A 27,610-nucleotide genomic window follows, 5' to 3' on the forward strand; every position below is an offset into this window, starting at 1 on the left:
TGCGTTAGCTTCTGCCAGGCCACACACAGGACCTTTTTTCCACTTGGTAATTGTAGGCAGAGGAGGTATGAGGTTAATGGAGGGGCCTTGGAAGGTTAAGTCCCCATGTGCTGTGCTGATAATTCGTACCTTTATTTCAGGCCACATTCACCTGTGGCGCAGCAAGGCCACGGAGGTGCATTGAACTAGATGCCCTGTTCAACCCAGAGGCGATCCCTGTCCCGACAGGGGATTTCTTGCTCAGAATTATCTGTGTAATAAAAGACTCCTGCCCAGCTCCAAGTCACGTTCTGAGGCTGAGGGAGGAGGATTCAATTTTTCCTCATTTCTTTTTCTCCTTCACTTTTCTTTCTTTCTGATGATAACCAATATTTTGTGGTTTGTATTTTGGAGAGTTTTCTTAATGTGCTGCCTTCAGCTCCCGGCTTGTGGTCTACTGGGGGCTGCTTATCTTCCTCTGACTGGAGCAACGAGGCAGTAAAACAGACCCCCTCTCTTCCAAGGAGTGCTTCTACTGTGGAATTCACCATGGGGTATTCTGTCCAAGTTTTGGAGCACTTTAGACACAGATCAGTTTGAGAGCATAGCTGTGATCATTTTAGAGGTCTTTAGAGCCAAGACTGACTCTTGTGATTCTATCTATCTATCTATCTATCTATCTATCTATCTATCTATCTATCTATCAATCATCTATCTATTATCTATCATTTTCACCTGCAAGACAGAAGGTGATAAAGAAAAAATAAAAGAAAATGAAGAAAAAATAGGAGAACTGTGAACTATCCAGCCTGTTCTTCCTAATCAAGAACTAATTATTTAAGTGCCAGGTCTCTATTCTGGGTATATGTGAGACGCAGCTTGGAGGGCAGGCGATAAAAACATACACTCTACACAGCTTGTGACTTCCACATTCTTGCTCAGCTGAAGCAGCACTTGCTTCTCTACAGGGTCTCACCAAGAAGATAAAAGCCCTCAGGATATTGGATCAATTTTGAGGTCTGAAATGATCACCCAGTGGAAACAGGTACCGTGTGCAGATGACTTCTATGGTTAGTTGACTCAAAGGGCATTCGAAAATTTGCGTGCTGACAGGGAAGAGAAGTTATATGGATTTCAGGCTTAACAAACGCTTCTTAATGTTTTGGCAGCTCAGAATATGAGAGGCCTTGTTTGCAAAAATTACCAAATTCTCTTTAAATGCCAAGGATTTGCTTACAAAGAATGGTGCTTTCCCTCAGGGTGTTTATTTATTTATTATTTTAATTCCCCTCCCCCTCAGGTTTCTTGATTCTCCTTTTTACTTCTATATTTTCTAGTTCATTAATATCTGTTATCTTTTTGCTTTTGCCTTCAATTTTCTTTGGGTTTATTCCTTATCTCTTTTCAAATTTTTTCACACTTCCCAAGTGGAATTCAATAATTTTTTTTTTTACTGTAATTACTGGTTTATTTGGATCTCTTATACTGTGTTATGTTTTCTATTTTCAATGATTTTCCTTTTCTTAGTTTTTCTATTCTTTGATTTTATTAATTTGATAGCATATCTTCAATTCGTTCCCTCACTTCCGTCCTGGATTTGAAAGCTTCAGGTCCCAGAAAACCTGGTTCTTCAATACCCCTATTCTTTAACAAGAATTTTTGATGTGAAAAAGTCTATCAACATTTATACTCTCTCCCAAAGAAACAGAACATTTTAGCTTTAATATCCCCTGTCTCCTATTTTCTATGTTATTGTTGATCAGTATTTTGAATCATTGTTTTAAAATCTTCCAGGTAAGGTATATTTTAAATTTTTTATGCCAGTAAATTGGTTTATATTTACTTACATATTTACCAATTTCTTTTGTCATCAATGCTTCTTACAATTCACTTTTTTTCTTCTGTATTCAATTTCTTTTAAATGTGTTCTTTAATATTTATTAAGAATCTATAACTGCTATACTTTCTAAATATCCATCTAAAAAGTCTTTATTTTACCTTCACTTTTAAATATTTGTTTAATTGTCTATAGGTTGACAAGTTATTCTCCTTTTGTCTGGTGTCTATTATAGATGATGAGATGCCTGCATTTAGCACATTGTTTCCTTTGTGGATAATGTCTGCCTTCTAATTACTTTCAAGATTTTTTCTTTGTTTCATGTTTTTTAATTTTATTTGGATGCATCTAGGTGTGAATTTGTTTTGTTTTATTTGCTAAGAAATTGGGACATATCTATAATTTGCAGCCTCATGGCCTTCTTCAATTCAGGAAAATTATCAATTATTTTCTCTTCAAATATCCTCTTGGTTTTTTAATTGGTGGAATCCTTATTAGATAAATATGGGACATTTTCTCTGTTGTTTAACTCCTTTAAAATTTAACCTCTTTTTCTGACTTACTTCACTCTTTATGACACTCTCTAGGTCCATCCACGTCTCTACAAATGACCTAATTTCATTCCTTTTATGGCTGAGTAATATTCCATTGTATATATGTACCATATCTTCTTTATCCATTCATCTGTTGACGGACTTCTAGGTTGCTTCCATGTCCTGGCTATTGTAAATAGTGCTGCAATGAGCATTGGGGTGCATGTGTCTTTTTGAATTATGGTTTTCTCAGAGTATACGCCCAGTAGTGGGATTGCTGGGTCATATGGTAGTTCTATTTTTAGATTTTTAAGGAATCTCCATACTGTTTTCCATAGTGACAGTATCAATTTACATTCCCACCAACAGTGTATGAGGGTTCCCTTTTCTCCACACCCTCTCCAGCATTTATTGTTTGTAGATTTTTTGATGATGGCCATTCTGACTGATGTGAGGTGATACCTCATTGTAGTTTTGATTTGCATTTCTCTAATAATTATGTGATGTTGAGCATCTTTTCATGTGTTTGTTGGCCATCTGTATGTCTTCTTTGGGGAAATGTCTATTTAGGCCTTCTGCCCATTTTTTGATTGGGTTTCTTTTTTTTGATATTGAGCTGTATGTGCTGCCTGTATATTTTAATAACGTATATATATGTGTAATCTAGAAAAATGGTATAGGTGATCTTAGTTGCAAAGCAGAAATAGAGACACAGACGTAGAGAACAAATGTATGGATACCAAGGGGGAAAGGGGAGGAATCGGGAGACTGGGATTGACACATATACATTATTGATACTATGTATAAAATGGACAACCGATGGGAACATGCTGTATAGCACAGGGAACTCACCTAGTGCACTGTGGTAACCTAAATGGGAGGGAAGTCCAAAAGGGACGGGATATCTGTATGTGTACGGCTGATTCATTTTGTTGTGCAGCGGAGGCTAACACAACACTGTAAAGCAACAATACTCCAATAAAAGTTAACTAAGGGGCTTCCCTGGTGGCACAGTGGTTAAGAATCTGCCTGCCAATGAAGGGGACATAGGTTCAAGCCCTGGTCCAGGAAGATCCCACATGCCGTGGAGCAACTAAGCTCGTGCTCTAGAGCGCATGAGCCACACCTACTGAGCCTGTGTGCCACAACTACTGAAGCCCGCGTGCTTAGAGCCCGTGCTCTGCAACAAGAGAAACCACTGCAAAGAGAAGCATGCACACTGCAATGAAGATCAGCCCCCACTCACTGAAATTAGAAGAAAGCCCATGTGCAGCCATGAAGACCCAATGCAGACAAAAATAAATAAATAAAATAAAATAAATAAAAATTAATTAAAAAACACATACACCAGACATAGAAAGTCAAAAAAAAAAAATTTAACCTCTTAATGAATTTATTTTTTTGCGGCACAGTGATTTTCTCAAATTGTTTTCCAGTGCATTAATTCTTTTGTCAGCTATGTCTAATGGGCTGTTTTACACATCCACTGCTTTTAAACATGTTGATGACTACAATTTTAGTTTCTAGAAGTTTAAAAGAGTTTGCTATTAAAAATGTCTGGTTTTTTGTATCTCTTGTTCTTTGGTTATGATACATATATATGCATATATATGTACTTTTAAAATTCTTTATTCATTTTCAACACCTATTTCCTAGTCTTTTTCTTATTGTTCAGTTATTGAGGTTGTAAATCTGCATCTATAATAACACCTTTTTCCTTATGTGCTTACATGGAGTCTTTGTGTTTTTTGTTTTTTGGTTTTTTTTGTAAGTAAGCAGGAGTCCATATGGCCCCTGGGTTGTGTAATTGTCCCTACAAAGCAGTTTTCCTTTTTTTCTTTTTCAGGCTTCTTGGGATCTTATATTACAGATGAAAGTTTCTTGTTAGTTTTTCATTTTGGTGCTCCCACAGCACAGGGATAATAATACAAATTTGGACCTCACATTCACCCATGGCACAAGCCTGGGGGTTTTAATATCTTGTAGGAGATCTTTTCTCTCCTATAGCTGAAGGCAGATGGAAAGTTGCATTTTTTTCCCCCAGGTTGGTAAATGGAGTTTTCAATTCTTGTCATGGACTACGTAACTCTTCACAACTCCAGGCTTTAAAAAAATGACTTATTCCACCTCTTCACCTTCTGCATGTGAGAGGTTTCCTCACCTGTCTCAGTGTGGGTGTTAAAGGACCAGTCCCAGACGCAGGGGTCTGTGTCAGGAAATACACTCCAGTGAGCCGTAATGGTGTCTGTTCTAGCTTTGCACACTCTCTCAGTTCCTCTTACTTGGAAAGTTCCTTTTGTCCTTTTGAATTTGCCTATGCATTAGAACTTATTATATCCTTTTCAACATATTTATATGTTCCCATCAGGAGGGGACCTCTCCCCATCATCTGGGTCTGCCAGGTTGCTGAAGTCTCACACAGATATTTAGAGAAATTAGAGCTGCTATGTGATGGTCATTAAAAAAATTTTTATGTTAAAAAATTAACAAAGTTTATTATGTTAATTTTTGTTATGTTATGTTAATTTTTGTACGTTAAGTTTATTATCTTCTAAAAAGTTGGGAAGAATGGCTGCATTTGATGATGAACTCTTACGTGATTTTAAGCAGGGGAGTGACCTAAGTGTTGTTTTTTATTAATGATTCAGCAGTTACGTGCTTGTCCACATTTGCTAAACATTTAAAGTGTGCCAGGCACTGTCCTAAGCACTTTGCTGAAATTCCTAATTTAATCCTCACCAAACCCTATCATGTGGATACTATCATTAACTCCATGTGGGTAAACCTAGGCTACCTAGGCCATGACAAGAAGAATTAAAAACTCCAACCTGGTTGGGGGGGAATGTGTTTTGCTGATGAGGAAACCCAGTTAGAGGGTAGGCAACGTGATTGAGAAGTTTCCCAGTAGGATTTAAACCTAACCAGCCTGCCTGCAGAGTCCGTGCTAAGGTACAGGCATGATGACTGTGATTAATAGTCATAGTAGTAATAATAATGACAAAATAGCAGTTGGCATTTATTAAGTGCAACTATACTCTGGGAAATTGTTGGAAGCATTTTATAGATTAACTGATTCCCATCATCACAACAATCCCGTGAGCCAGCTAATTTTACCCCCACTTTTACAGGTGAAAAGAGAAACTGAGACTAAAACTCATATAGCTCATAAATGGCGGATTTGGGTTTTTAACCAGGCAGTCAAATTCTAGAGCTCACCTTCATAACTCATCTTCAGTGTTGGGAGGGGTGAAAGACTAGTTAGCTGTGTGTTCTAGTGGTTCAGTAAGGAAATAACCAGGGGTTGAGCAGAAGTGGTGGTAATCAGGATGGGGGAGGGGCAGATATGACAGCCACGAAGGAGCTAAAATAACACCATTTGGCTTCATGTGGGTTGAAGAAAAGTCTATAGGTCAGGGAGGACCTGAGAATCATTTCTTGACCTCTGGCTTGTGTTGGATCGGACTGCCTTTACCCAAAGTAAGAACAGTTTGGATGCCAACATAGGCTTTGCTCTATAAAAGAAACACGAGACTGAAAAGTTTTGTTCAATTCAACTATTGTTAAAATAACATTTCATCCAAGATTTGCCAATTAAGTAACTCCAGAACATTTGTGGTTGCTTTTAGTCAAATGAGTTTCCTGCAAACTGAATGCGCACCCTTCTCTATGTCAGTACTCTCTGCTTTGTCTGTTGTATTCTCATTCAATTACATATTTTCCAAGGATATGAAATTTAGTGACAATTTAACAAGTTATCACAAAATCCACAGGGTATGCATGTCTTGAGGGTTATACTTGCTGTCCTTTTTAAATAAAAGTGACCATCCTTATCAACCACTAGGAACTCTTAGAGGGGCTGATTTCCCAGTCACAACAGACGTGCAGCACTCCATCCAGACCCTTCTACAAGTCTCCTCCTCCTGACCATGGACATACATTTTCAAGACATACATTTTCAAGACATTTGGGAGTAGTCTGGGGACACGAACCAGACTAAAGCTAAGTGGCCCACATGGGCACTGAACCCCTAACCTTCGCCTCATTAGTCTGAACCTCCGACCATCTGAGCTTACCCGCCATAGACTAATGATGTGCGTGTGTGTAGGCTCGGCTGCATCAATCACATTTCCCGAAGCAAAACTCACTTCCCTGAAAGTAACGGGAAGAACTATCTGTACAGAGCTCATCACTGGGAGAACCAGAACTCTCCTCATGGATGGCTGAAGTGCCTCGTTCCTACAAGCCGCCCATTCATCACCCCCGAGTCTTAAAAGGACTTGAAGATTCTAGAGATTCACATTAGTTAATTCCTACTTTCAAGCATGTACCTCTTCTTCCAAGCTACTGCAGCCAGCATGGATGGAACTTGTGATTCTGATACCTCAAAGAGTAAAACTTTGAAAGCCCCCCAGGGAGGAATTCTTAATCTGTTCTCATAGATTGATGTTTAGTCGTGGTGCCTCAGCCCGTGGAAGATCATTAAGCTCCTGAAATTTTATGTAAGAAAAGTGTGTGCGTGCATAGGTGTGTGTGTATATATATATACACACACCATAAGTATATATAAATGATAAAATAATAATATATATATATTTGGGAGAATATTCAGAGATTTTTAAAATTAAAGTATAGTTGACTTACAATGTTGTGTTAGTTTCAGGTGTACAGCAGAGTGACTCAGTTATATATTCTTTTTCAGATTCTTTTTCCTAATAGGTTATTACAAAATATTGAATATAGTTCCCTGTGCTAAATAGTAGGTCCTTGTTGATCATCTGTTTTACATATAGTAGTGTGTATATGTTCATCCCAAACTCCTAATTTATCTCTCCCCCCCATCACCCTTTCCCCTTTGGTAACCATAAATTTGTTTTCTATGTCTGTGGGTCTATTTTTGTTTTGTAAATAAGTTCATTTGTATAATTTTTTTTTAGATTCCACCTCTCAGAGGTATCTATGACCCAAAGCCTATGATCTGAGGCCTTAAATCAGGAAAGAAATTAAAGGGGAAAAAATGTTTTTACCATAAAACCTCTATGAGGTAAGAAGCCACTCATCATATTATTATAAATAATGGATGGAAGAGAAGTTTGATGCCATAGGAAACATATAAGAGCATTTGATTGCCTCAGGTCGAAGGTTTAAGTGCTGCAAAAACAACCACATTACCTGTGGAAGGTGTGAGCTATGCCCCTCTCACCAGCCAGTGGTGGGGAAATGTGATGAGAGTTTGTACCTTGGCATTGATGCTCCAGAACTCTGTATGAGAGTCACAAAGTGTTGGCAGCAACTGCTTGCAGCCTGTGTTCTGGTTTATTGAGAGCTGTTGCTAATTTTAGCCAAAAAAGCCTACTTTGAAATAAAGGAAAGGGGAAAGTAATCGGAGATGTCTTCTTTCCTCTGATACATATTCTGGAAGATTCCCAAAGGGATGGGAGGATTGGGATGTCTAAATAATCTGGCTAAGCTGGACGAAAATAAGAATAAAGAATGGAAATGAGAATAGTTCTGCTTCTAGCAAGTTTGCCCCTGGAGGGTACGAGGCCCCTTGTATTATGATCTCACTTAATTCTGACAGCAGCCCTGTGAGAAAGCCCTGTGTTATCATCATACTTCTCCAAGTGACATCAAGAGGAGTTTAAGTAAATGACCCAGGGTCATGCAATCAGAGGTCCTGGTGTCAGGACTTGAACCTAGTCTGTCCTGCCCCATAGCCTGTGCTCTAAGCCAACGGTCAGCAAACTGTGGTCCCTGGGCCAATTCCAACCTGCTCTCTGGTTTTGCAAATAAAGTTTTATTGGAACATGGCCCCTCTCAGGTGCTTATGTGTGGTCTATTGCTGTGTTTGCACCCCAGTGGCAGAGGTGAGAGATTGTGACAGAGGCTGTCTGACCCATGCAGGACCAAGGCCCAGAGCAAAATGAAAATTCAGGGCTTCATGTTCATACATTATTGAGAATTAAAAAATGGTGACAGGAGAGACCTTCAAGATGGCGGAGGAGTAAGACGTGGAGATCACCTTCCTTCCCACAAATACATCAGAAATACATGTACATGTGGAACAACTCCTACAGAACACCTACTGAATGCTGGCAGAAGACCTCAGACTTCCTAAAAGATATATATATTATTTTTCCTTTTTCTCTTTTTGTGAGTGTGTATGTGCATGCTTCTTTGGGTGATTTTGTCTGTATAGCTTTGCTTTTACCATTTGTCCTAGGGTTCCGTCAGTTTTTTTTTTTTTTTAGTATAGTTTTTAGCTCTTGTTATCATTGGTGGATTTGTTTTTTGGTTTGGTTGCTCTCTTTCTTTCTTTCTTTTATTTTTCCTTTTTTGTTACTTAAAATTTTTTTTATTTTTAATAATTCTTAAAACGTTTTATTTTAATAACTTTATTTAATTTTATTCTTTCTTCTTCCTCTCTTCCTTCCTTCCTTTCTTTCTGTCTTTCTTTCTTTCTTTCTCCCTTTTCTTCTGAGCCTTGTGGCTGACAGGGTCTTCATGATCTGGCTGGGTGTCAGGCCTATGCCTCTGAAGTGGGAGAGCCGAGTTCAGGACATTGGTCTACCAGACCTCCTGGCTCCATGTAATATCAAACAGTGAAAGCTCTCCCAGAGGTCTCCATCTCAATGCTAAGACCCAACTCCACTCAATGACCAGCAAGCTACAGTGCTGGACACCGTATGCCAAACAACTAACAAGACAGGAACACAACCCCACCCATTAGCAGAGAGGCTGCCTAAAATCATAATAAGTTCACAGACACCCCAAAACACACCACCACATGTAGTCCTGCCCACCAGAAAGACAAGATCCAGCCTCATCCACCAGAACACAGGCACCAGTCTGCTCCACCAGGAAGCCTACACAACCCACTGAACAAACCTTAGCCACTGGGGGCAGACACCAAAAACAACAGGAAATACGAACCTGCAGCCTGTGAAAAGGAGACCCCAAACACAGTAAGTTAAGCAAAATAAGAAGACAGAGAAACACAACAGATGAAGGAGCAAGGTAAAAACCCACCAGACCAAGCAAATGAAGAGGAAATAGGCAGTCTACCTGAAAAAGAATTCAGAGTAATGATAGAAAAGGTGATCCAAAATCTTGGAAATAGAATGGAGAAAATACAAGAAACGGTTAACAAGGACCTAGAAGAACTAAAGAGCAAACAATGATGAACAACACAATAAATGAAATTAAAAATTATCTAGAAGGAATCTATAGCAGAATAACTGAGGCAGAAGAATGGATAAGTGACCTGGAAGATAAAATAGTGGAAATAACTACCACAGAATAAAGAAAAAAGAATGAAAAGAATTGAGGACAGTGTCAGAGACCTCTGGGACAACATTAAATGCACCAACATTCGAATTATAGGGGTCCTAGAAGAAGAAGAGAAAAAGAAAGGGACTGAGAAAATATTTGAAGAGATTATAATTGAAAACTTCCCTAATATGGGAAATGAAATAGTCAATCAAGTCCAGGAAGTGCAGAGGGTCCCATACAGAATAAATCCAAGGAGAAACACGTCGACACACATTAATCAAACTGTCAAAAACCAAATACAAGAAAAAATATTAAAAGCAGCAAGGGAAAACCAACAAATAACATACAAGGGAATCCCCATAAGGTTAACAGCTGATCTTACAGCAGAAACTCTGCAAGCCAGAAGGGAGTGGCAGGACATATTTAAAGTGATGAAAGGGAAAAACCTACAATTAAGGTTACTCTACCCAGCAAGGATCTCATTCAGATTTGATGGAGACAAGCCTTTACAGACAAGCAAAAGCTAAGAGAATTCAGCACCACCAAACCAGCTTTACAACAAATGCTGAAGGAACTTCTCCAGGCAGGAAACACAAGAGAAGGAAAGACTAACAACAGAAAACCCAAAACAATTAAGAAAATGGTAATAGGAACATACATAGCAATAAATACCTTAAATGTAAATGGATTAAACGCTCCAATCAAAAGACACAGAGTAGGCATAGAGGGAACTTACCCCAACATAATAAAGGCCATATATGACAAACCCACAGCCAACATCGTTCTCAATGGTGAAAAACTGAAACCATTTCCTCTAAGTTCAGGAATGAGACAAGGTTGTCCACTCTCACCACTATTATTCAACATAGTTTTGGAAGTTTTAGCCACTGCAATCAGAGAAGAAAAAGAAATAAGAGGAATCCAAATTGGAAAAGAAGAAGTACAGCTGTCACTGTTTGCAGATGACATGATACTATACATAGAGAATCCTAAAGATGCTACCAGAAAACTACTAGAGCTAATCAATGAATTTGGTAAAGTAGCAGGATACAAAATTAATGCACAGAAATCTCTTGCGTTCCTATACACCAATGATGAAAAATCTGAAAGAGAAATTAAGGAAACACTCTCATTTACCATTGCAACAAAAAGAATAAAATACCTAGGAATAAACCTACCTAAGGAGACAAAAGACCTGTATGCAGAAAACTATAAGACACTGATGAAAAAAATTAAAGATGATACAAACAGATGGAGAGATATACCATGTTCTTGAATTGGAAGAATCAACATTGTGAAAATGACTCTACTACCCAAAGCCATCTACAGATTCAATGCAATCCCTATCAAACTAGCAATGGCATTTTTCACAGAACTAGAACAAAAAATCTCACAATTTGTATGGAAACACAAAGACCCCAAATAGCCAAAGCAATCTTGAGAAAGAAAAACAGAGTTAGAGGAATCAGGCTCCCCGACTTAAGACAATACTACAAAGCTACAGTAATCAAGACAGTATGGTACTGGCACAAAAACAGAAATATAGATAGATGGAACAGGATAGAAAGCCCAGAGATAAACCCATGTACATATGGTCACCTTATTTTTGATAAAGGAGGCAAGAAGATACAATGGAGGAAAGACAGCCTCTTCAATAAGTGGTGTTGGGAAAACTGGACAGCTATATGTAAATGAATGAAATTAGAACACTTCCTAATACCATACACAAAAATAAACTCAAAATGCATTAGAGACCTAAATATAAGGCCAGACACTATCAAACTCTTAGAGGAAAACATAGGCAGAACACTCTATGACATAAATCACAGCAAGATCCTTTTTGACCCACCTCCTAGAGAAATGGAAATAAAAACAAAAATAAACAAATGGGATCTAATGAAACTTAAAAGCTTTTGCACAGCAAAGGAAAACAGAAACAAGACAAAAAGACAACCCTCAGAATGGGAGAAAATATTTGCAAATGAAGCCACTGACAAGGGATTAATCTCCAAAATTTACAAGCAGTTCATGCAGCTCAATATTAAAAAAACAAACAACCCAATCCAAAATTGGGCAGAAGACCTAAATGGATATTTCTCCAAAGAAGATATACAGATTGCCAACAAACACATGAAAGGAGGCTCAACATCACTAATCATTAGAGAAATGCAAATCAAAACTACAATGTGTCACTGCAAACCAGTCAGAATGGCCATCATCAAAAAATCTACAAACAATAAGTGCTGGAGAGGGTGTGGAGAAAAGGGAACCCTCCTGCACTGTTGGTGGGAATGTAGATTGATACAGCCACTGTGGAGAACAGTATGGAGGTTCCTTAAAAAATTAATAATAGAACTACCATACGACCCAGCAATCCCGCTACTGCCAATCAACAACAACAAAAAAACCATGGTAGAATCTAGACTCAGAGTCAGGTCCTCTGGCTTGTGTTATTATGCTTTTTTCAGTCAACCCCCAAAGCGGACACCTTCCCAATGGGATGAGGTTCATCACATGTTAGGGGTGACAACAAAATTAAGAAATGTTTGCTTTTCTAAAAAACAATTGCTGGCATCTTGGAATGCACTTACAAATGCAGAAGGTGTTCTTTCCTCTGGTCTCTACCTCTTCCTTATTGTTTCTTTTATCCTCATCACAGAATTATGGAGCCAAAAGTGACCCACAGAGACAATTCTCATTTTGCTCCAGTGAAAGGATAGAAGTCAAATAATTATAGAGCGGAAATGGTTCATGCTTTAAATGATCTAATTCTGCTTCTCTCAGAGTCCTTAGCGTACCTGTCATGTCTACAGCCTTGCAGGTGGGCTGGCTTTGCTCACGGCTTCCTTGAATCTCTCCTGGTATATTGTCATCCTCTTCCCGTCCACCGAAAAACAGCTGCTCCTCTCCCATTGCAGACTTGAAAACTGTCATTCAGTTCTCCGTTAGCTGCCTTTCTTTAGGCTAATTAAACCAAAATCCTTTTGCATTTTTTTCACAAAGACTATCCTAAGACGTCATCATTTGGGGTTTTCATTCCTCTTGCACTTCACGCTCTCCTGTTCCCCACTTAGACGTTGCATGGCATCTCTGGAGGCCAATGGTGAGAGTTTAGATCAATGGTATTCAAAGTGTCCTCTCTGGGCGAGCAGCACCAGCACCATCGGTACCACCAGGAATTTGTTAGAAAAGCAAATCATTAGGTCCCACACCTACCAAATCAGAAACTCTGGCACTGGGGCCCTACAGTCAGGTTTAACAAATTCTCTGGGGAATTCTGATGCCCGGTAAAGTTGGAGAGTTATTTTTCAGCCCTCTCTTTCCCCTCCCTTTGTCGGCGAAAATGCTTTTTAACCCCCTTCATGTTGGGTGTGGCCACGTGACTTGCATTGGCCAATGGAATGTGAGTCAGTGTGAGACAAGCCTTAAAGGTGCTGGCGGGACTTGTGTTGGCTCTTGCATACCAGTGATTGATCGTAAGACAAATGTGCCCCGGGTCCAAGAGAGTGTGGAGTTACCTGGAACAGAACACTTCAGTTTGTTTCAAAGAGAAGTGGAAGCAGAGATAAACTCTTTAGAAGTCTGTCTCCCTTACAGTCTAGACTCGGCCATGGACAGTATATGCCACATTAGGAAGTACAGACGTGTCCAGTGAACCAACAGTCTATCGCACATGCTGCTAAAAGCGAACAAACAAACAATAAATAAATGGAGAGAAATGATTAAATGAAGTACAGTATACATTTTAGGCCAACTTTGTTTAGACAACCTTTTGGATTCTTTAGGGGTAAAATAAAACCTCAATCACAGCAGATTAATTAAATACAGCAGATGAAGTAAATAATTTTTTCACCTTGTATGATGTCTGGAGAGAGATGGTGCTGTCATGGGTTCAGCGTTTGGATCGTATTAGATCAGCTCGTGTGTGGAGAAGGGGCTGGCACTGAGTTCGTCCCTTTCTAGGTATTTCAAATAGAGGGTGTTTAATAAAGGAAATGACTATGTAAGGGTCAGAAGTGCAGAAAAGCGAATGGGGGGCATGACACCCTCCAGATATTAGCAGCATCATGAAGGACCAGAGAGATAAAAAGGGACATCTCTGAGGCATATTTGGAGGTCCCCAGCAGATCTGAGCTCAGACACCTATGGCATTCTCCTGCTCACAAGTGTATCCTGTATTAACTTTTCTCACTTTCCCACAATTCTACCACTTCTTCGTAGATTACTACTAAGATAACCACTTGCATCCACATCTTTATCTATAGGTGCTAAAGATCACCCATCATGGTTTCAGAGAACAGTTTTATTACACAAATGGGTTTTGCTTCCACAATGGGTGATTTTTAACAAAATGATTTGAGGGGTCTTCGTGGGTTCTCCCAGAAGCAAAGCTGAGATAAGGATATGGCTTACAAAACTTGACCAGGAAAATGTAAAGTAATTAAACAATTAAAAAAAATTGTGTTAGATAACATACAACATAAAATTTTCTAACAACTATTTTGAAGTGTACAGTTCACAGTGTTAAGTACATTCACACTGTTGTGCAACCATCACCACCACCCATCTCCAGAATTTTTCATCTTGCAAAACTGAAACTCTGTACCCATTAAATAGTAACTCCCTATTTCCCACTATACTAGCCCCTGGCAACCACTATTCTACTTTTGGTCTCTATGAATTTGACTAGTTTAGGAACTTCATGTATGTGGAATCATACACTATTTGTCTTTTTTGTCTGGCTTATTTCACTCAGCATAATGTCCTCAAGGTTCATCCATATTGTAGCAGGTGCCAGAATTTCCTTCATTTTTAAGGCTGCATAATATTCCATTGTGTGTACATACCACATTTAGTTTATTTATTTGTCAATGGACACTTTCATTTTTTAGCTATTGGGAAGAATACTGTTATGAACAAGGTGTACAAGGAATTGAACTGTTCTTACAGCAGCCTTCTTTGAGAAGTGGGTAAAGAAGATAAATTTATGTAGAAAATAGTTGAGTGCCGTCATGCTAAATTTGAATTAATTATGTCTAGTTAGTTTATGGAGACATAAATAGAGACACCAAATTGAATGCCTTGAGAGAGGTTAAACATGAAAACAGAAATCTGAAAATTATGAACAAAGAGGAAATTCATAAAATATTTAAGTGATTTTCATTAGGATGGGAGTGGGTTGGGATATAACTGCTTAGGTAAGGGGGGTGTATAGGATTTTCTAGACTCATCCCAAGACAAATAACAGAAGTCTAAGCTCAACAAAATCTTTCTGGTGGGTCACAATATAGAGAAGTCAGATGGAGAAAGCACACGGACTGAAGTAAAAATTGAGAACCAATGTTTTGGGAAGATAATCTATAAAAGAGCAGACTTGGTAGAAGACAGATCACCATTCAGAAACAGGACAGAATGCAGTTGCTAGTGGAGATTTTTAAATATTGGAACGAAAACAGAGTTCTTTGAAAATTGAAGTTAGAGGAAATCTCTAGTAGGAGTGACAGAGAAATCATTCAGAAAATATTTATTTACTTCTTTTACATTTATTTACTTCTTTTAGAAACAATGCTTGGACATTCCTTGTGGCAGATTCTACTTTCCAAAGATGGACACAGCATTACCTCTGGAAACCAATGCTCTTCTAGAACATTCCCAGTAAGGAGTAGAATCTAATTCTCTTCTCTTAGAATCTGGATCAACTCGGGACTCACTTGTAACTAAGAGAATTCAGTGGAAATGATGTTGTGTGACTCCCACTCCTGGGTCCAAAAAGTCTTCATAACGTCTGCCTTGCAGTAGGAATACTCGGTCTTGAAGCCCTTAGTTGTGACGTAAGTAGCCTTCTATCCTGAGACAGCCATGCTGTAAGGAAGCACAACTAACCAGATGGAGAGAGACCAAACTGAGAGGCTCTGAGTCTATGGAAGAGAAAAAGATGCTCAGAAAGTCCCCAGCTGTTATGTCTCCTGCAACTGCATGGGAGACCCTGAGGCAGAACCGTTGAGAATGTGGGTCAGGAACTAGCCCCTCCCTAATTCCTGACCCACAGACCCCGTGAGAGATAATGAGAATGGTTCTTGCTTTACGCAACTACATTTTGGAGTGGTTTGTTACCCAGCCTTGGATGCCAGAGCACTACTTGTGGGCCAGGTGCCATTTTGTGTGCTTAGGGTCAGTGGTTTGAAAATAGAACTGCCCTTGGTTTCATGAGGTGTACAGACGAGGTAAAAACAGAGAAAATGAGGTTGATTAGACTCAACACCTGTCAAAGAGATAGGATGGAATGACAGAGAAGAATGGCAGAGAAAAATACCAATGACCCAGGCTGGCTAGGACTTTTCTGGCATTTTGGGGTGAAGGAGACGAAAGTATCTTATATGCAAGAGAAGCGTTGTTCCTTCCCCACTTCCTTGCTGCTGGTAGGATGGGAAGTGAGGTGCAGAAGCACCAGGAGGGAGGAAGGAAGAGGGAAAGATAGAAACTTTAATGCCTCTCTGGGGCAAGTGTAACCTGAGCGAAGCCAAGGTGTGTTAAACCAGTTCCTAGAGATGAGCAAAATGCTGTTACAATAATCTCCCTTTTGGGGGCACTCAGGGGTCACGCTTCCTTAAAGGTACTCATTGTTAAGCCGTGGGCAGAACCATGCCTAGCTATGCGTGCTTTGTGGCCGGAACAAAGGACAAAAATAGGTGTACACTCCCCACTACGCCCCACATATAATTTGTAGCATTTTAATCTTTCTACTTGTCTCCGCTTATGAATTTCTTATAGAATTATTTAATGATGTGAGTTCAATGGGCAATTTGAAAATCTACTTAATTTACCGTTTCTTTCCTCAGTGATTCAGTGAGGCACTGCACGCCGTACTGCAGAGGCAGCAGGCTGAACGTGGCCGAGAGGAAAATCATCTGAAGCGAGACAGTTAACACTTAAGCAGCCTCAGATTCTCAATCCCGGGATCCCTATAACCATGACAGGATGGTGGGGAGCTTCACAGATCAAAGAAAGAGTGGATCACGTTAAAGAAACAGCATCAAACACATCTCACGCCCAGTCTCGGAATGCCCCCCGTGCGTCTAGACGTCCTCTGATGTGAAGGGAATGAGTTTTATAGGGCAAATGCAATACAAGCAAAGAGGCAGAGGATGTAATCTTAAATTGAGTCAGTAGTCTGGAAAAGGAGACATGGAGAATATGCCCAGTAGCATTGCAGGAACGCGTTCCTGTAATAAGCTCGGGAATCACCTGTACAGATCTCTGACATTAGTGAATATATATTAGTAACTCAGGATGACGAAGAATATTCGCGATTCTTCTGAATGGACCAAGCACATTGACTGGCAATAGGAGACAAAGGACAGAGTTGCGGGGAAGGAGAGGTTGCACAAACAGGTGTTAAAAGTCCTCATCTCGCAGATGTATCTGATTCGCTCCCATTGGCTTTTCTCTCAAGACATGTCCTCACCAAAGCTGATGGATACCAAGGTGGGTCTCACCTACAGGTGAGGTATTCCACTCCCCACCAGGTCAAGTTAGAGCAGCTCATTATGTCTTAGGGCAAATCGATGTCAGAGCACTTGTTCTTTGCATGGGGCGAACGGGTAGGTTGCAGTTTCAAATCCAGGATGTAATGACTGAAGGGCGTGACCTCGCCTGGGAGAGTCTTCGACCGCCTCTGCAGGTCTCAGCTCAGTTCTTAACAGAGAAATGTCCGCGCTGCTCAGCCGATGGTTCTGCTGACGGCAGGTAAAATTAGCCACCACCAGGCTCCCCTTCCTCACCTTGATGTACACGGAGGCTGTGAGAATGTGTCTGGTCATATGGAGGGAAAGCTGCAGACATCAAAACCGTCCACGAGTGCTTTCACAAGCATCACATTCAAACTGGAGAGAGAGACTCAAATTAGTAAGCAAGCCTGCCTCTGTTTCCTAATGCTCATTCAGACAGAGGTTCAATGGCTGGAAATTATTGAAATGAGGCAGATGTCAAGGGGATCCTGCAAATGCAGCTCCTTCCCGGCAGCAGTAATTGTGTGCCTACGGTTTCAGGATCCCTGTGAAATCTCCACACTGTGAAGAGTCCTAAAGTACCTGCCGCTGCCACTTTCCATTTGGTTGCCAAGTTGAACGAAAGCACAGACGGAGTTCAAAGCTCTGGGATGTGCTTGGAGCTGAATCCCAGCATCATGTTTCCAATCGTGAGATGGGGTAAAGCCCCCGTGCGCCATCTCCCACCCCGACCCCAAGACCGTGCACATCATTTCAGGCGACTTCCGTCCTCCTGTCACTGTTTTCCCTCCGCTCCTCCCACTGAAACTGGTCGGTCTGGATTCTCCTTGCTCGGGAAGAGACACAGTCTTGAAATATTAGGTTTCCTCTTGGTTCCTCGGCTGCGCACAGTCGGTCTCCGTTTTTCAAACCAACAGATGTAAAGCATCTAAGAGGTGAGAAAATATTCACATTTACGGCGTGGGATGGGGGGAGTTTGCTGTTACGGTTGTTTTTGAAAAGGTGGCCCAAGCGCAGGAATTCCGGGTCTGAAGGAGACAGGAAGAGGGGAGGGGGGTTAAACACAGGTCTTTTTCGGAGTCTGTGACCACGTGATGCCCGGCGACATCCCACCGTTGTGAGGACCCGCAAAGATGCCAGGAAGGCGGCTCAGCCATACTCCCCCCTTCAGGAGGGGGCGGGGGACCATCCAGGTGGCAAACCGAGCTAGACAACGAAACGAGGGTTTTCTTCCAGTGGAGAAATGTCTTTATGTCTAGGCTGGATAGGTGAGCGGGTACAACTAAAAGTTGACAAGGAGCCCTTTGTGCTCGAAAATGCTCCTGATGGAATCTGGACACTTAGCTGTCTCAGCGTGGCCCCCTGAGCAAGGGCTTGCATCGCAAACAGGAGGGAGACAGGTCCTACCCGGCACTCACCTGCTCCCCACGACCCAGCGCCCCGAGAGCCGGCAGCTGGGTGGGGAGAACGCCAGCACCTTGCAAGCTCCACCCACACGGCTTTTTTTTGGGCGGGGCCAGTGTACATATTGTTTTATGTGAAATATTGAATCTCAGTTAAATATTAAAGCTCTTTAAGAGAAAAAAAATTTGCCCAATTCAGCATCTGACCTCACCTCACTTTAGAGCAAGGTGGTAAAATACAGCAGAACGGCTTTCTTAAAACTTACTTACATTGACCTTCGTTCCGTAGAGAATAGTATTCAGAATCTGTGGGGTGTTTTCCCGTTCTCATCAAACAACACCATCAAAAAAAAAAAAAAAAAAGGAAGAGAAATAAACTGTCATATGTTACTTTATATACACTACAAGAGTTCAGGTATTTTTAAATGTAAAACTTTTAAGTGTAATATAAAAAAAAAGTAGTTGAAAGACATAAATATGTTTTTGACTTCACAAAAGAAACACTTCATGATTTACAACATCCTTTCTTGAAGAAGAACTTCGTCACTCATGAATTACTGGTTTCTTCCCATGGTTAAATATTCACTGTCTATCTGTCTGGTTCATATTTTGCCACTGAGTTTTAGCACTCAGAAATAACGAACCTATTTGAAACTCAATGCACAAGGAATTTTGTTATAAATTGCAGTAAACTGGCAAAACTCAGAACATGTTAACTTCTGCAAACCAGTGTGGGAAGCTGGGTTGGTTAGTTCACGGAGATGACTATGACTGCTTCATAGATAATCTACTAGAATCACGTCACTTTAAAAAATTATATCCATTTAACTTTTGTTAGAAAAATATACTTAGAACTTTTTAACCCTGTAATCTGTTAGGATTTAGGTATGTGAAATTTTTTTAAAAATCACTACTAAGCCAAAATATGTATATGTTCAAAATTGTATTCAATTGCAAACAATCCCTAAACAATAGTTAGAAGGGCAATACACTGTTTCTAGAAGCTTGCCTAGACATTACCTAAAAAAGCCCAAATTGTGAACTTTGCCGGTAACTTACACACCGTTTATCATGACTGCAAATTCATGAACTTTGTTAATTCTTCGTTAGTTTGTATACATTTCACATACATAAAAACAAAAATAGGTATAAAGATGCTCCAAAAAGCTTGGTCTGGGGACAGATTGGAATTTGGGTTTTAGTCATCAAAGATGTGATAAACAATACTGGGCATTAATGTAGAAAACAGATTGAGCTTTTTTAATGGGACATCAAACAAGACTTTATTAGCATCTATTAGGTTCAACCCAAAGCTCAAGAAATCGCATTAATGAGCATCATATATCAGCGTGTCTGTTATTAGATAACAGTATCCCTGAAAACTAGCAAGCCGTATAGTACTTTGTACTTTTTTACCTTTATCTTTAGAATTAGCTGACATTCTATCCTGTTACACTGGCCTTACTATTAGTAATAGGGAACCAATTTATAAACCCATTAGTGACACTTTTTCCAGAAGATAAAAACAGTCAAAATTATCTGGCAGCAATTAATCTTAATGGCTGTATGCAGTAAACAGCAATGGGCTAATTCCAGCTCTGTCAGCCCCATCAAACAATCCCGCATTAGGCAGCCTTTCAGTGATCCATTAAGCATATTCAGAACAACAACAAATTCAATGCTGAAGGCATATGCACTAAACATTACAACAGTGATCTTCTGAAGCCATCATTATCTCTTAAATAGTACTTCCCCCATGTATTATCATTATGCTGTACATTAGAAATACTTTGATTAAACTCCCTTAATTCATAACAGACAGCTGCAGACCATTTATGCAGTTAATCTCAACACAACAGCTATTGAGGAAATATAACAAACGAAGGCTGTAAACTGGAAGTCATTACTATGAAAGATACTGGTTTCCTAGCCCTCTTAGAGCAGAGTGCATCATGAGTATAGGCTTTGGGTCTACAAGGATGGGGGTGAAGCCATTAATGACCTTCCACTCTCCCTGGAACATCTGTCCTGAGGGTTGTTGTCTTGTAGGCTGGGCGTGTGACCAGTTTAGACAGGGCTGTTTCCTGGGTACTGACTACCCCAAGGGTCTGACCGAGGAGAACCAAAGCTTTGGTATCAGCACGTCAAGGCTTGGGTTATATGAATAATCTCATTGATTTCACTGAATTGTTACCGTAAAGCACTGACAAACCGTTCTGCTTGTGTGGCACCCTTAACGACAGCTTCCGATTTCCTTTCCAACACGCAGTGTCTGTTAAAGTTTAGTTCATAGTACTTGAGTTCACATACTTTCAAAAAAAGATCCCTACCCAATTTCCCCGGAAGCTTTCTTTCCCACGTGTGTGGTATCTTTATTGAACAATTTAGAAAGATCTCCGTGCAAAAAATTCCCACCCCCAACAATTTAAGTAGCCACACCGCAAGTTCATGTTCTGCTGAGTAAAATATGCGCTGGCTTAATTTGATGTACAAGAAAGCTGTGTAAACTTCCCCCATAATATACCTTCACAAATCTTTTCCTTTTCGCAGGTAGAGAAACCGTAAACATGCACATGAATGGGTTCTATGTGCCTGGCAATTTTTCCCCTCACATAGGGTTTATTTCAAAGTTCAAAACCACAGACATCGTGTCTACCTTTTGATGAAATGGCCAACTAATTAAAACATAAATTTTGCGTCCCCTTGCCGACTCTGACAGTATGTTCAGTTTTTGGGCTTAGCATCGATGAATTAAATATTGATTCCAAATGTAAAGCACTCTTATTGTGGAGCGATAAGGGTTTAGCTTCAGAGGCAAAGACCAATCCCAGTGGCGGTTTACTCTGAATGTCTCAGGGGATTTCAACCTTGTGGTTAAGTTGGCCCATCCCTCTAAGACGTCCGTGAACTCAAGACTGTTTATGCTTCTGCCCGTTTGCAGAGACTAGATTGGCTGGGTGGAGGTGACTCGGCACTCTGGCCCCTCGGTGACTTCTGGGGCAGTAGAGACCCCTTCTTCCCCTCTCCCATGTTCCCACCCACCCCCTCCTAGAACACCATGCTTTTTAAAAAATGGCAACTCTGTGGAACTTTCCTTATTTTTTTCTCCTTTCCCTTAAATTTGTTTGAAACCCGTGAATATAGTGACTGCTTGCTCTATCCCTTATTTCTCAGACTTGCTTTTGTGACAAAGCTGTGATGAAACAGCCCCGCGCACCTGGACATCCTGAGGTCAACTTCAGGCCTGAAGTGCAGTTTGGACCAGCCAGGACTTTCACCCATTTTGACAAGTCTTTCCATCCTGAGACCTCACCCCCTGCCACTTCCAGTTCCTGAGACACAGATCAGTTTGAGAAAATAATGTCCCTCCTTAGAAATTCACAACACCTGTCAGCATAGGAAAGCCTCCGAGTTCTAGAAAAAAAGAAGCCTGGTTTGACTGTGATTAACTCAGTACACCAATCCTACCCAACGGATTTCTCCTTCAATGGAATAACCGTTAACATCTTATAGGGCATCAATCTTTTATGGTCTCTATTTTGGGGACATGTTTTTCTAAATTCCTTCTTGTAATATTATTGCCTCAAGATTAATCTGTGATAGGAAAGAGCAAGGCTGTGATTTGATTAATTATGTTTTCTTCTAATTTTTGTTCGTAAGATTTGGTTTAACTTAAAGCTATTCCACTGTTGACAAGTGCCATCAGCAAACGAAAATGTGTTTGGAATTCACAAGTTTTTGGACTTCCATTGATGTTGCCATTCATTCCAGGAATCTAAAAGCATCAAACAGTGTTTACAGGGAATTTTTTGTTTTCTGATTGAGGGTAAGCTTTTCTTCAACTAATGATTAGATCTTCGCAACTGATGCTAAACATATGGATAATTCACGAATGTGCTAATTTTCCCTGCTGTGGAACATTATCTTAGTTACAACACAATTATATCATGCATCCAGAGTTCTATCTAGACATATTTACATACATCAGTATCTGCGTCTATTCAGGAAACTTCAAATTATGAGCAGGTAACTTCTACATTCTAATTTGAAGTATGTTGCTTGGGAACTCAGTACACACTTTCCAAAAGAAATGTATTACAAATGGTGTTTATGTTCGCGATCTAACCTATAAAAGTCTGTTTAATCCACTGCACCTGCATGGCTGAAAAGCTACATACCGCAATAAGCCAAATATCAGTACAGTTGCTATGCTGGTAAATTAAACCGAGTAGAAAAATCATAAGGTGATGAAATTAGCTAAGAAATCCTTTGAAAGGTTTGATCTAAAATGCTAAAGCTTGAGGAAATATCGGTTTAATTTTAAAAGATGAGGTTGTAGACGGAGATTTGTGTGTGTGTGTATGTGTGTGTAGCTTCTGTTGCAAATTTCTAATTGCAATATTTCTAATTTTTCTTCTAAACATCCTCTCCTACTCTAGCCCTCTGTTATACAGACATCACAGTAAGTCTCTTTCCAGGAAAAAGGAGTAAGACCCCTGTAAGAAATATAAGTGAAACAAAGAATGAGAGAGAACAGAAAAAAAAATAGTTTCCTATGAAATCCAGGTAAGAAGTGGCAGTGATAAGGAAAGGAGAAAGTACCTTTCACACACACACACACACACACACACACACACAAGAAACAGAGTTCCTTTGATGGATTTAGGTGAAATATGAGGAGTGAAATACAGAACAACTTGGGGAACAGCGTGTGTGCAGCGATGTTTCTGAAGGTGGCCACTTGGAGCGGGGGTCAAGTAGGGAGAATAGTCTTGCACATGTGCCCGGTGTCCAGCGTGTCTTGGATTGTGCCCCAAACACCTGTATAGCCACCAACCCCCAACTTTTGCAAAGACTCCTGCTGTAGAGTTTAGCTCCTGTGACTAAGGTCCAGCTCCCCTTCCTGGGTTTGCTGTCTGGTTCTCCACTGAGCTGGTGCCCGGGCACCTCAACCCTCATTAGTCCTTTTCCCCAGAAGGCTGGCCCCTGCCCATTGTGCTCAACCCACTGCCTCGACCCCGATGTGGACCCCTCTCCAGCCCCCACCCCCTTGCCTCCTCCTTTCCCCCCTGCTCCCAGCTGCTTCCTTCTGTTCCGGGTCCTTCAAGAGCTTCTCATCACCTGGGCTCAGGTCAGCCTTCCCTGCCGTCCACTCGTCTACTCTGCCGCGTCCACACTTTACACTGTTCTCGGAGTAGCCTTAATAAATGCCAGCTCGGCCTTGGCTGAACCCTCCCGATCAGTATCACCCAGCCTCTGCCTTATGTCTCCGCTCCCTGGCACCAGCTCTCCTGACCTCCAGGCTGTTCCTCAAATGCACAATGTTTATTCTTAACTCCTGGTCCCCTCCCCCTCACTTCTTCCTTATTAACTGCCTCCTACTCATCAATACTGAGTTCATTTATCATGTGTTTGGAACATCTCAGTCTGCGGCTAAGTAAGATGCACCTACTCACTGAATTATAATTCACGGAACTGTAATTACTTTCTTTTCTCACTTTGACCCATGTGAAAGCAAGGACATTTCATTTTGCATCAGGAGCCTGGAGACTATTTCTTGGAACATAGTAGGTACTTAAAAAAATATTCATCGGATGAAGGGACCAGAGAATATACAGAAATGTCAAGTACAGCGATTACTCCTCTTTCAGGCATACTGTTGAGCTGCAGAATTCTTAGATGGTTAACAGTGAGTTATTAGTAGATATGAACTACATTATATAGAGAAAAAGGTATTCATAGTGTTCACATAAAAAGATTAACAAGTGCCGATCTGCCTGTGGTAGGATTACAAGTGGTCTCATTCAACTTTTACAGGCATGAGTGTCTCGCTTAAATTGTTCTTGAAAAGCATGGGCTATTTTCATTATGAGAAACACTGAGAGAGAATGAAAAAAGTAAAGTGTCTCCTTAGCATGGTGCATGACTTTGCAAAGAGACAGGACACACAGGGCCCACTGCTGGCTCCTGTCTGGCACCTGGGCCTCTGGTCTATTCAGCTCTTCTTGCCCCTCTGTTTCCCTCATTTTCTTGCTTTCCCCCATGGCGTCTGTGATGGGCGATTTGGCCTTGACCTGGTGAGATTTGGCTCATGTTGGAATGCGGGTGGGATGCTTCCAATATCAGTGTGTTTGTCCAGGTTAGTCACCTCTGCTGAGACGGACCGCCGTGTATTGTCGATCAGCTGATCCCCGTGTTGACGTGTCCCAAAGTTGCGGTGGAAGGGGCGCAGAGCCTTGCTAGAGGGTTCACTCCTCCCGGCATTCCTGGGGACATGGCTTTGCTCGAAGGGAGAGTCGTGGACCGTCGTTTACTTGCCTCAAGACACACGGAACCAATTTTTCATAAGGAGGCAGAGTGGCTGGTTTACCAAACGAAAATAAAGGAACTCAGCCGAAGGGCCACACAAGGTCCCTCCAGCAGCCGTGTGTGTCCCGAGCACACCTCTGGACCATTAAGGCGGCACCTCTGCCCACGGCAGGGCTGAGTGCAGAGCCCACCGCATAAGTGCTGTTCACGGGCTAGTCTTTCTGAGTTCCACTGAATGGGCCTTTCATTCCTATGAAAGTTAGTGAATTCTCTTAAGTAGCAATGCAATAGTTCATGTTTTTTCCTAACACGACATCTACACGCATATTGAGGAAAATTGGTGTGCTAGTCTAATAGTATTAAAGATGATCAAGAAAAAACATAATGATACTTGAAACAGGCCAACCTTCTCTATTCATGACAGCGTCAGGTGACCGGAGGCTTTGTTTAATGACGAGGTTTGTTGGTATGCTAAATTAATTCAGTTCAACAAACATTTAGTGGGCGTCTCACCCATTCACGGCACCATGCTCCCATGGTAGGGGCTTTGGGGGGATAAACGATACAGGAATTTACAATATGGTGCCTGTAAAAGAACTGAGATATTAAATTCTCTCCTCCTTGATCATAACTTGGTTGAATAAATATTTTTTTTAAAAAAATAATTAATTTATTTATTTTTGGCTGTGTTGGGTTTTCGTTTCTGTGCGAGGGCTTTCTCCATTTGCGGCGAGTGGGGGCCACTCTTCATCGCGGTGCGCGGGCCTCTCACTGTCGCGGCCTCTCCCATTGCGAAGCGCAGGCTCAGTAGTTGTGGCTCACGGGCTTAGTTGCTCCGTGGCATGTGGGATCTTCCCAGACCAGGGCTCGAACCCGTGTCCCCTGCATTGGCAGGCAGATTCTTAACCACTGCACCACCAGGGAAGCCCCTGAATAAACATTTTTATTTGCATTTATTGGATGATTTTCTTTTAACCAAGATTTACTCTGAGACCTCCTTGAAAATTTCGGTAACTTACAAACTCCGTTATCCATAACTTTTCAGCACGCTTCTATTTGCTCACTGATCCCTTCATTTATGACCTTTCAACAAATGTTTGTTTAATGCTCCTCTAGGCCAGGAACTGTTCTAGGAGTTTAGAGATATAGCAGTGACCAAAACTTTACACACACACACACACACACACACACACACACACACACACTCCTTACCGAGAATGAGTACCGGCTGAGGAGAGACAGAGAGCATCTGGAAAGGGTGAGAAGCTCTTCTGAGATGGGGTGTCAGGAAGACTCCCTGAAAAACTGGCATTTGAATGGAGACTTGACAAGCCTGGGGGGTGAGCACAGAGGACAGGTGTCCCCGCAAGTACGGAGGCCTGGAGCACAATGACGTAAGAGTGTCTGCCCAACAGTGAAAAGAGCAAAGCAGCTGAGGAGAGCGCGCTGGGTAGGAGGTGATGGCTGAACCGTGATTAGGCTCCAGAATCGAGGGGCTTGTCGGCTGGGGCAAGGCCGATGGGCCACATCCCAAGTGGAGGGCGTTGGGCTTAGAAGAGTCCTAATTTGACCTTCCCTAAAACTCTGAATCACTCTATTGTACACCTGTAACTTGCATAATATTGTATATCGACTATAATTTAAAAAAAAGCAAGAGTCCTCTGACTACTCCATGGAGAAGAGCTTGCAGAATAAGTTAACGAAAACGAATAAATAGCTACGCCATTATTTTAGTCCTTGGTCCAAACGAATTTGCACGGACATACAACTCTTTCCTGCTTTCCACTACGCTGCTAACAATTTGTCAACACCATTGGTATTATCCAAGAGCAATTTCTGCCTAGAAGATTGGGCTCCATGTCTAGAACTTCCCAGCAACGAGGTCCTGTCTGGAAAGGATCCAAATAGAAACTGGGTGACCCGCTGTCTGGGGCCTTGTAGGGATGGTTCCTACCCTGAAAGGACACAAACCCGGGTGCCTCTAAGCTCCTGTCCTGCTCTGAGACTTGCTAATACTCGGGATTCATTTGCTCAGCACTTAGTAGTATCCACAGCGCAGGAGTCTAGGTTTCAGAGAAGATGGGGAGGGTACCGCGGACGTCGGCAGTGCATTCCAGGAGTGGGTGTGGTGGGGGCAGACTACTCTCATCTCTCAGCCTCTCCTGACCTCCTCCTCGGCTTGAGAGAGCTCTTTGCCCAGGGTCGTGCTGGGATACCCCGTGTCAGTGACCAGTCGATGTGGGGTTTTAAAGGCCTGACCCCTTTGCTCCATTCTGAGACAAATATGAAGGGCCATTCTGGCCCCGGAGCCCCCCGAGGTTGCTGGGACATTGTCGACACCGCAGCCCGGCATCTCCCTCTGCCCAGTCCCGCTCTGTTCCCTTCCGTCCTACCACGTTGGACACTGGTCCCTAGACATGTCCCCACTAACCCTCCTGCAGGCTACGTTCCATCCCTGTGTCTGCTTCTTGGGAACCCAAATAGAGAACATCATCGTGTGAGAAAGCAAAGTGCCTCTGATGCAGCTCAGGGTTCCTGAGAGCGTTCTGAGGATGTGCATCTTCACATAAGCCTCAGGGGGGCCTCGGAGCCAGCCAGGGTCTCTCAAGCCAGAAAGAACACAGGGGTCTCCACGCTCACTCCAGGGATGGGCAGGGAGTGCAGTACTGGGTTCGCAGGGGTGGCTCAGTGAGTTGGTATTAAAAGTCGTCAACACACATCACAAACCTGTACCCCAGTCACGTGTGCACAAGCACAGTGCTCCAATGTGGA

Source organism: Balaenoptera physalus (genome assembly GCF_965194825.1).
Source record: "Balaenoptera physalus genome assembly, chromosome: 15".
Lineage (NCBI taxonomy): Eukaryota > Metazoa > Chordata > Mammalia > Artiodactyla > Balaenopteridae > Balaenoptera > Balaenoptera physalus.